This window comes from Lissotriton vulgaris, chromosome 3_1 (assembly GCF_964263255.1).
Source record: "Lissotriton vulgaris chromosome 3_1, aLisVul1.2, whole genome shotgun sequence".
Taxonomy (NCBI): domain Eukaryota; kingdom Metazoa; phylum Chordata; class Amphibia; order Caudata; family Salamandridae; genus Lissotriton; species Lissotriton vulgaris.
This window is the reverse complement of record NC_141689.1, coordinates 175,011,610-175,023,094: the sequence shown is the minus strand read 5'-3', so window position 1 is coordinate 175,023,094 and position 11,485 is coordinate 175,011,610.

The following is an 11,485-nucleotide window of genomic DNA, read 5'->3' as shown; positions in this document are numbered from 1 at the left end:
TTGTTGGTTGGGGGTGGAGGGAGGGGTTGTTTTTGTTTTTGTTGTTGTGTATGTTTTTCTCATGTGGTACAATCTCCTTTGCTTTTATCCTTTTGTTCTTGGGTCTCGAGAGGGGGAGGTTTGGGGGCTCTGCTGGGATGGGGGGTGATTTGAAACTGTTGTCTTGGAACGTTAATTGTCTGGGTGACAGGATCAAACGTGGTGTTGTACTTCAATTTGTTAGACGTCATTCCCCTGATATAGTTCTGCTACAGGAGACCCATTTGATAGGGAACGCTTGTAAGGCTCTCAATAGACGAGGCTATCGGTTGGTAGCGCACGCTGTGTTCACATCGGGCTCTAGAGGGGTCGGCATAATGGTTAAATCCTCCCTACCCCTTGAAATCGATGAAGTTGCCCTCGACGATGGGGGCCGGTATGCTGCTGTCTCTGGGCGGTGGGAGGGGAAGCTGCTCACAATTGTTACTGTTTATATCCCCCGGGGCTCCAGGCTACCACCTAGGCCGATCTTGGAAGAACTCTCCTAGGACTTCCGGATGGTATCCTTATACTGTGTGGAGATTTCAATTCGGTGGTTTTGGGTGAGTGTGACCGGCTACCCCCCAAGGTTCTGCCAGCGTCTCAGTTGTGGCTGCCTGAGTTGCTTGAGACTTTCGGGTTTGTGGATGTCTGGCGGATGTTGAACCCCACGCAAACTCAATACACTTTCCACTCTGGAGCCCATGGCAGCCTCTCGAGGATTGACTACTTTCTGATGTTAACTGCCCATACCCCCTTGGTGCGTGGGATTCGTCATCTTTCCAGGGGCCTCTCTGATCATTCCCCCTTGATGCTTGAGGTTTCGGTGGGAAATTTTGGTGGGAGTAGGGTTCCCCCCATCCATCCTTGGCATTTTAGGAACCTCAAGCTCCGTTCGGAACTTCTCAAGGCTATTGACTGTTATTTTAATGAGAACGAGGGGTCCGTCTCTTCCCCTATTTCCTTGTGGGAGGCCTTCAAGACTGTAATACGGGGCTCCGCACTGTCCTTCATTGCCGCTGATAAGAAGGCCAAGAGGGCAAACTTGTTAGTTCTTGAGGCTGAAATTACCTCGCTTGAAAGTGACTTGGGTGGTGACGATGCCCCTGCAATCATACACTCCTTAGCGCTGAAACAGGCTGATTATAGGGCCCTGGTGACCGATGCTGCTAAGGTAATGCACAGGAATCAACTGGGCAGGCTCTATGATGTGGGAGATAAGGCTAGTAAGCTATTGGCATGGTTGGATAAGTCTGAGAGAATGAGTCGTGTGGTGCCAGTGATCACCCGTGTGACTGGGGAATGCATGTCTGATCCAGGGGAGATTGTCGAATGCTTTGTGGACCATTTCCAAACAGTATACCGATCGGTGAGTGATAGAGACGAATCTGACTCCCGCTTGCTTCTGCGTGATATTGCGCTGCCCTGTGTGTCGGAGGAGGATAGGTCCGCTTTGGATGCGCCCATAACGGTGGATGAGGTTGCAATCGCCATACGGTCCTTGCGTTCGGGTAAGGCTATGGGGCCGAATGGTCTACCCATCGAGCTCTATAAGCTATGGCCTGATAAGATGGCGACCTATCTGCGCAATATGTTCATTGATGCCTTTGAGGCTGGTCTCCTTCCCCTTGACCAGCGTTTGGCCACTATAGTCGTCATCTACAAGGAAGGTAAGCCTCGTGATCATTGCACTTCTTATCGCCCTATTCCGTTGCTCAACGCTGAGCCTAAGATCCTGGCTAAAGTCCTTGCGAATCGCTTGCTAACTGTGATCTGTGACCTGATCCATCCGGATCAGTCCTGTTTCATTCCTCATCGGAATACGGCGCTTAATCTTCGCAGACTTCACGGTGTTCTCGCGAGAGCTGGGACGCTTACTGAACCCGCCATCTTGGCCTCGCTGGATGCCACTATGGCCTTCGACACTATCGAGTGGCCTTATTTGTGGGCGACCCTCTCGAAGTTTGGTTTTGGTCCTAATTTTATTGCGTGGGTACAGCTCCTGTATGAACGTCCGTTGGCCCAGGTAGTTGTTAAGGGCAGAGTCTCTGGATCGTTCCCGCTGGGGCGCGGCACCCAACAGGGTTGCCCTCTCTCCCCCCTCCTCTTTGCTTTGGCATTGGAACCGTTGGCAGCGTGGCTTCGGTGGGAGCCTTCGATTAAAGGAATCCGGTGGGCCCCGGACCTTGAGGATCGCGTCTCTCTCTACACGGACGATATTCTTCTTTACTTTACTTCCCCTCAGAAGTCCCTTAATGTGCTCTTTGATGTCCTCACCTCCTTTGGGAAGAACTCGGGGCTCGTTATTAACTGGACTAAATCGTGTGTATATGTTATAGCGGGGGTGCTGCCTCCACTACCCCGTAGATTTCCGATCCAAGTGGCGGAGGCTGGGGTCAAGTATTTGGGAATTTTCATTTCCCTGGATCCCTCTGTACGTTACGACCGCAATCTCTATGTTCCTCTTCGGCGCCTTAAACGAGACGTCCAAAGGTGGCGCGGCTTGCCTTTGTCCCCACTGGGACGCGCGGCCCTTTTTAAAATGATGTCCCTCCCTAGATTTTTGTACGCCTTGCAGAATTTCTTTGACCCTGTTCCCTCTAGCTACTTTCGTGAGGTTGAGGGGCTCCAGAGGCAATTGATTTGGGACGGACAGGCTTGTATCTCCTTATCTAAACTCACGTTGCCGTGGTATGATGGTGGCATAGCCCTTCCGGACATCAAGCGTTACTACTGGGCCTCACAGTTGAGACGTATACCCCGGGCCCCGTCCCTGCCTTCGCTATGGAAAAATTACTGTTGCCGGGTGGCAACTTCAACAGGGCCTTGTATTCGAAGGAGCCATTCCGACTTCTGACTGGACCTACAAAATGTGCTGTGCGTGCGTGGAGAGATGCGACTGTGGCTACGGGCTGGGGTGATAAGATGACACGGCTGACTCCATTGTACGACTCTGAGCGGTTGGGCAGCCTGTGGTGATCGAAAGGGTTTGATAGATGGGATATGATCGGTATTAGCAAGGTAGAGGATCTTTGGTCCAAAGGCACAGTTAAGTCCTTTGAGGCCCTTAAGGTGGAGTACCAGCTGGACGACAGGGAGTATTTTCGATACCTTCAGGTGCGCCATGCTCTGGTCTCCGTGTTCCCTCCTGGGACGGAGATCCCCCAGTCTTCACTGCTCGAGGATCGTTTTCTGGACAGACACGTGCCGGACAGTACGATTTCCTTGATTTATAAAATGCTCATTAATACTAGAGCTGATCTTCTGGTGCGTCTGCGGGCCTCCTGGATTGCGGACGGCCTCGAACTAGACGACGAGGATTGGCAGATAGCGATAGCCTTCCCTAAAGAGGTGGCTATTCCAGCTCGCCTTCGTTTTGTGCAATTGAAGATCCTCCATCGAGTTTACATGACTGGTACGCGTCTGGTTCGTATGGGATACTCGATTGACGGGCTGTGTAAGCGTGGTTGTGGCATGAGTGGCACCTTTCTTCACATCATCTGGGAATGTCCGATGATCTCCGCTTTCTGGTCCAGAGTGCATGATATAATGGGGCGGGTCACCGGGGTCTCTCTTCTACCTGGGGCGCGTCGTTGCCTGCTTAATGTCTGGGAGCCTACGGACTGTACGGCCGCTCAGACCTTTTGGGTAACTCTTGGCAACATGGTTGCCAAGAGGGACATAGCGCAACTCTGGGGTTCTCATAGACCGCCTGGGATAATTGCCTGGAAGGAAAACATGGACTGGTGCATGTTTCGGGAAAAGACGGTCTATGAGGCTCGGGCCGTCCCAGGAAGTGGGGCAGGATTTGGTCACAGTGGAACGAGTACCGTGGAGATATCTGTACCCCTTCACTCAAGTACACTGCTGATGTTCCTTTGTCCCCGTAATTGACGTTCCTAAAGACTGACCAATAAAATTTCTTTGCGATCCTTTTCGCCATCCCCCGCCCCTCGATAGTAGTCGCTCAATTCTTAGAAATTGACTACCTCCTCCTCTCCACCTCGCACCCCAGATATTGCTCCTACCATGTGAGTGTTTGTGATGTTTGTTCTTGTTTTCATCAAAATTATAAAAACGAAACCTGGTCAATCCTTTCTTTATGGTGTTTGATGCCAGTGCACCGATATGTTGCGATTTATGGCTTTAATGTTATAATGTGTTGTCTGGTATCCAGATTTTTTGTCATAGCGGCCGGCCCGATTGGGTTGTAGGCAGACGCTGTGTACTGTGCAATCCGAAAATAAAGGTTTTAAAAAAAAAAAAACAATGTCTGATTGTAAGATCATGTGAAGTCATGGGCAGTATGAAAGATCTCTGCACATAGCTAGAAACCCACTCACACATGTTGCCAGAAACTGCAAGCTTAGACTGGTGCAAGTAGAAAACTTCACCTTGGAACACTAAATCACTCACACAGTAAATAATGACACAGACCTGTATGTATCAATCAAGTAGATTGAATGGAAATCTAAAAGTAAAAATAGCTATACCTTTCTACCCTATACTAAAATCATATCCTACAAGATCCTACACTACCTTAGCCTATCTAAACTTACAACTAGCTGGTCCTAGCTTAGCTTAACCTATACACTTAGCACAACATTGTAAAAATCAAGCCCTACCGCACTTGTCCCATTTTAACACACGAGAAAATAAACTACAGATAAATATCCACTACCTACACATGAAACCTAAACAAATATATATTTCTTTAGGATTTTTCAAAAAAAGTTTTTTAGGGTTTTTTGTGAATGGGTATTTACATAAAACACACATCAAACCCACACCCCCTAAACACCTCAAAGTAGTCCTATCCAACAGCAAACAAGCCCACCCCAAAGAAACCCCTAATAACACAATCATTCCACAACACTAACACTACTCTAACCTAACTTACCCTATACACTACCCATCAGACATGTTTGCCTATCAAGCAGGCTGAATTGCAGGAGGTGTCTCTGTGGGTACTATTGCTTGCCCTGTCCAACTGCCTGCTTGATGTTTTGTAGCAGGGACAAGGCCTGGTCCAACTTATTTTCAACAACCATATTCAGTTTCATGTCAGATACGTCCTTACTAATGTCAGCTTCAAACTTTGAGGCCCCTCCTGTGGGCTGATCTTTGGGTGCCGGTGGCTGTGAGGGTCACTGGTTGAGGTGCTAGGTGTTGCTGTATGTGAGGGTGCTGCAATGGTTGTCCATGACTGGCCGAGCTTCCAGCAGTGGTGGTTGGTGGGCCCCTGGAAACATAGACCACTGCCCTTTGGTATTTTCCACCTGGTATCGTCGCTTCATGTCCCTGTATGATTTAACAACCCACTTTAAGTGGCGGTAGAGCAACTTACGCTTACTGAATGGTGCAGTTTATCAGGGGTCATGTTGTCTGTTAAAACAATGAAAATATATGTCAATAATAGCTGATTAGCACGCATGCTGTTTGTCCTACAAAATACCCCATATAAAATATTAGACAAGTTCTTTGGAGATGTATATGGTGAACTGAGGAAGATACTATGGGATGGGGTGGCGCAGAGAGGTGTCTACGAGGGAGGCCGCGCCATTCCAGATATTAAAAAATACTATTGGGCAACACACTTGGTAACAATCAATGAGTGGATCTATGCTGACAGGGATGACCCAGCATTCAGAGTGGACCATTTAGGGATGGGGCAGAGGGGTTACCCAGGTGCGCTGTACTGTAAAACTGCAAACAAACAAATGCCCCTACATACACAAGCAGTGCTGAATGCTTGGTGGATGGCCACTAACTTCCTTGGGTGGGAAAACAGATTAACACAAAGGACCCCAGTGTGGGACAGTGACATGCTGCCAGAAGTAGGTAAACTACAGGGATTAAATAATTGGAAGCTGATAGATATAGCTCATCTGGGCGATATATGGAGAGGCTCAGCAATAATTCCATTCGAAGAACTACAGAAAGATAACCAGTTAGCAGACTTCGAAAGATATAGGTACATGCAGTTGGGGCATGCACTCGAATGACACATCAGAGAAAGGAGCAGCTCCCAGAGTCTAGCCCCTTGGAGGATCGGATTTTACTGGACCCGATCCTGGAAAAGCCTACATCCTCAATATATAGAATGATAATGAACAATGCCCCCGAACCTCTGAGGGCTTTGCAAGAAGCCTGGGAATCTGATATCAGGTTGTTGGAAGATGAGGACTGGACTGCGGCATTACAAAGCCCAAGGGAGATAGAGGTCAGATTACGGATCCTTCACAAATCTTACTACACAGGAGTGCTGATATATAAGTTAGGGCTACCCCCACAGACCTGTGTGCAAGAGGCTGCAACCAAAAGGAGCACATTCTTCAACATCACTTGGGGATGCTCAGTCATACAGCAATACTGGGAAAAGATGACACAAGTTATGTCAGATGTCCTGGGCCAAGAAATTCCCAGGGAGGCCAGATGGCATATGCTGTGTGTGGTGGGTAACCAGGCCTGGCAAAAATATCAAAAAATGTAGTAAATGTGGCGACAATGGTAGCTAAAAGAAACCTCGCCAGGGCATGGGGGGCAAACCTCCCCCCCCCACGAGGATAGGTTGATGGCAGTCCGATCTGGACTGGTGTAGTGCTGCAGAAAAGGTTGCCTACGAGAGTAGAGGCTGCCAATGGAAATGGGGAAAAATATGGAACCACTGGGTAGAATTCAGAGGCCTCGTGAACATGATGAGGGAGGGGGGTAGGGAACCAATGCTAATCAATCAATCAATCACTCAGGAAATTTGTAAAGCGCACTACTTACCCGTGAGGGTCTCAAGGCACGGGGGAAATGCTACTGCTCGAATAGCCAGGTCTTGAGGAGTCTTCTGTAGGTTAGCAGGTCCTGGGTCTGCCGTAGGAGGGTGGGGAGGGTGTTCCAGGTCTTGGCGGTGAGGTGGGAGAACGATCCTCGCTTGATAATGCCCATTCTGCTACTACCTATTCAGTAGGCAAATTATGTCAGAATTGGCTTAAACATTCCACTTTAGCGTCGTTTAAACTTCATTTGTCCAAATTGACTGACGGATGTTAATTTAAATGCCTTTGTTAAAGGTCCTGTAGGAGGCAGGTACAAAAGATGGGTATTCCTATTTACAACAAAATTTGGAAATTGTCGCAAATTGGAGCTGCTTCTAGATTAAGAGCAATTGATCAAGCTAATTTAGAAAAAGTGCTTGCAGTCATTGATAATAGCATTAATACACTTTCATCCCGTATTTACACATTAGATAATATTGTTTCTTCTGTTGTGGATATTGTACATGATGATGTGTCTGTATTGTACTATGGTCAAATCAATTAAATTCAAAAATGCAATTTACTTGGACTTTACAAACTTTAAAATCTGGGAAAGTTCCTTGGGACTACATAAACACCTCTTCTCTATTTTTACCGTTTAATTTAACTGAAATAGAACAGTTCATGTCAATGAAGGATGCTGCATATATAGTTTTGCATATTTAAAAATTGGAACCTTTCCCTTTTTATGTTAATGAATCTAATTCAGCCGTATGGCTCATTCATGGGTTAATAACTCTGCCCTTTCCTTTGTTTAAATTTAATTCATGTATGAAACACTATGCCATAGGCAGATATGAACCATTGGGAAGCGCCTATCTCCATGAAGTTTGGTCTCTACCATTCACATATAGGTGCCTGAAGGAGGCTAAAGAAATTTATTTAAAAGGTGAGGAGTGAACTTCTACACCTGATCACTCACTGGTTTGCAAGAATATACAATTGCATGGCTCATGTAACAAGCAAACTCTGAACTTAACATGCATTTTAAAAGGTAATCCAGTGCCAGCAATAACACCAACTTTCATGCTGCGAGCTAACTGTAGCTATTTACTTTTATATAATGAAGATTGCTGTGGTATGTTGGCAGGGATTCTGTACATTCTGACCGTCTCCCAACGTGTGGTTTGCTGTAAAAATGTGAGACTAAATATATCCATCTGGCCTTCCATTCCGACCATGAAAGCAGAGTTCAACAAGATGAGTCGAAGACGGACTCTATTGTCCCAGAAAGAAGTTGCCCTTAATTCTTCCTATGAAACATTTGACCTTCACATGGCAAACACCCACAACGAGGTGCATGCACTTTTAAATACTGATCTCCCACTTCATTTCAGTACTTTGTTTCATACAATATTCAATGCCTCGTCAACAAGTGGCTAGGGCCTTTTTTTAAAGTAGTAAGCTCCGGCCTTGTGAATTCATTCTAAACTATGGGGCATATTATCAAGCCTGGACGATAAAATTATCGCCGCTTTATCAGCAGGAAACTGCAGATAAAGTGGCGATAATGGGCTTGATAATGTGCTCTATGGAATTCTAATCGAAGCTCATGTTAGATGTCCTTCACATTTAACATGAGCTTCGATTGGAATTCCATAGAGCATATTATCAAGGCAATTATCGCCGCTTTATCAGCAGTTTCCTGCCGATAAAGCGGCGATAATTTTATCACCCAGGCTTTATAATATGCCCGTATATTTGGTGTGATACCAGCATTTTTTCACTCTATTTTTTCCAGCATCTTCGATGGGGTACCATTAATTCTCGCCTTGCTACTGATGAGCTCCTGTTGATTTGCTTGCTCAAAAATGGCTGCACAATCTGTGTCACAAGAAGGCCTGCTCTGGCTACTCCACCTTCACAACTTGTTGCTACCCCTGGCCACCTTGAGTGTCGCATATGGATTGTCCTTCCGGTTCTCCTACTTTGCATGCATGCAACCTGTTTTCCATTGCCTGGATTGCTGTTCTGAATGTGCTCTGGACTTGTGTCTCTGCAATACGGTGTCTCCTGACGCGGAATATGGTCGACTGATGAGTCCCTGAGTAGCTCATGAGTTGGAGTGTTCTGGAATCGGGATTATGGCCTTTGCAGCTGCGCATGACGTTCTGGTTAATTGGAACATATGGGCTGCAGCCTGGAAGGACAAGGTTACCTGGAACAAAACACAAGTTGTCCTCTGATGGTGCTAGAGGCTCCGGCTATTGAAGAACATGTATGTTCATTCTCTTTATTAAATTGAATGGCTGAATCGTTTGCAGACAAGAACAATGACTTCCTTTTGTAGGTTGTTGCAACATACTGTTCCTATACGCTGATGGATTGATTTGGCATTTGTCCATCTTCACCGCGTCCTGTGCTCGAACAACTTTTTATTGTTTTTTCCATTTCCATGTTGGGCAGTATACTGCCCCTTATTTGTTTTTTAATTTTTTCCTTACTATTTCAAACTTATTATTTCCTATTACTCGGTTTGGCAAATTTTTAACTTAATTCTTTCTCACTCGCACTTGAACTCTGCATTCCTAAATTGCCTCCCTTCTTGTCTGTGTTCAGGGAAGGGTGTAGTGAAGACAGGGCCCTACTTGCACACATTGCTATGTTAGCATAAGCTTATCAGAAGTTTAAACACCATTTTGCCGCTTTGCAGCTATTGCACACTACACTCCATGTAACTGTTGTTGTAAGTTAAACTTCTTGATTTTCTTCACAAGAGAATGTCTTGTTTTTAACATCCCTAGACCTACATTGCCACCTTAGTCTGTACATTATGTACTGAAGCCTTCAAGGTCACCATAACGATGTATGCAGTTATTCAGGCTGATCAGCCCTCGCTCTAGACACAACATGAACACAGCTGCAGCTAAATGCAATTCTAGTGCCTTTATTATTGTACTGCGTGCATGATTGGGGCACTTGGAAGAAAACCTTGTACAGTGAGAGAGCTTTTGCTGATCCTGTGATGTGAGACACCACTGCTGATCTTGGAGGTATGGGGTTCCCCATTCAAGCCTAAGAGAACTTCTATTATTATAAAACCTGCTAGGTCCTAGTAGGGGAGGGTGGTTAATTTCTCTCACCTATGGTAATAATGACAATTGTGTGGACCACACTGTGTCACAGAATGCACTGGTGCACATATTGTCCCTGCACTATAAGCATGGCATTTGCCCATTTTGCATGGGTGCAAGATAAATCATCACAAAACATCATTGTGAGCCATACTTAATTGTCCTAAATATTACAATGGTCACATTAGAAACATTAGATAGCAGAAACACTCCAGGTACTTACATATTCGTCCACCAACTGCAATGCCCATGTACTGCAGCAGGTCGGCCTCCCTGCCTACATCTACCCAGCGATGCTTCAGCTGTGGGGTCGCACAGTCCGCGCCATGGATTCACAGCATATGTTGCCTGATGCTCTCCCAAATGTATGTCTCTGCCTCTGCACGATCCCACCAATTAATAGCTATCCTAATTCTAGCAAAACCCCAAAAATACCCTAATACCCCAGTTACAAAGTACCCCAAAAGACAAACACCCAACACTTTACAGGATAATTAATGACAATATATACAAAATACACCCAAATTAGGGCTAAAGGGACAGAACAGGGACAGCAGACACAATGCACAAACTCCTCAAAAAATACAAACAACACAATCCACACACCACCACTCCCAAGCACACATTAAAACTGTGACTGATTGTGAATTAACTTTACAGTTCCTGGTTTGCAGCATGCAGGATCCATTACATCACTTCCCTTACCCCATTATTTCAATTCCAGGATGGATGCGGTACGTTTTCAGTCTATGCTTAAATAAATTAACTATAAGTACAGCTATCTGATAACGGGGAAACAGCTGGCTCTCGACCTCGGAGAGAGCAAGTGTGGGCCAGTGTGTATGTGCCCAGATGTCCTGCATGAGGAGCACATGACCACTGTGTGTAGTATGCATGCTGTGTTCTGATTGGCTAAGTGTTCCTAACTACATGTGCCATCTGACTTTATGGTATTTTGGGAATGTGCACCTTTGGCTAAATGTGCTTTATTGGTGCAAATCTCCAAGGACGTTTTGTAGTGTAGCTGCCTATCTGTGGGATCAATGTGGGTATTCCTGGCTCACACACTTGTCTTCGGGCTAAGTGTAAGCCAACCTGTGACCTATAAATTGCTAGGCTTGGGTCTGCGTTTCAGGGCTACTGTTTTGATGTACTCAGGGTAAGTGCTCCCTTCTCCTTTATTCCGACACCTCTTCTGGGTCTCAATAGACAATGAGCGCGACTTTGGAACATATCCCATAATTTGCAGCAAATAAATCAAATAGCAGCATTTAAAACATGCATGGTTGATCAGAAAAAAGGAGAGACAGAAAAAAGGAATAAAAAACAAGATACACAAGTTTAATACAGAAACCAGACATACAGTGGCACGAGCAGTTATCAATAAATACAAAAATCACTCCTTAGACCCCGCCCCTTGCTAGACCACAGTTGCCTACACAGAGTTTTTTAAATTAGATTATTCCCCTACAGTGCTTATGAAATTCAAGTCACTCAGGCGGACCCATATGGCCATTTATTTTTACTGGCATTCTTGCCTTTCCTTAAATACACTGCTTTTTAGCAAAAAGTTGTGCTAACCAT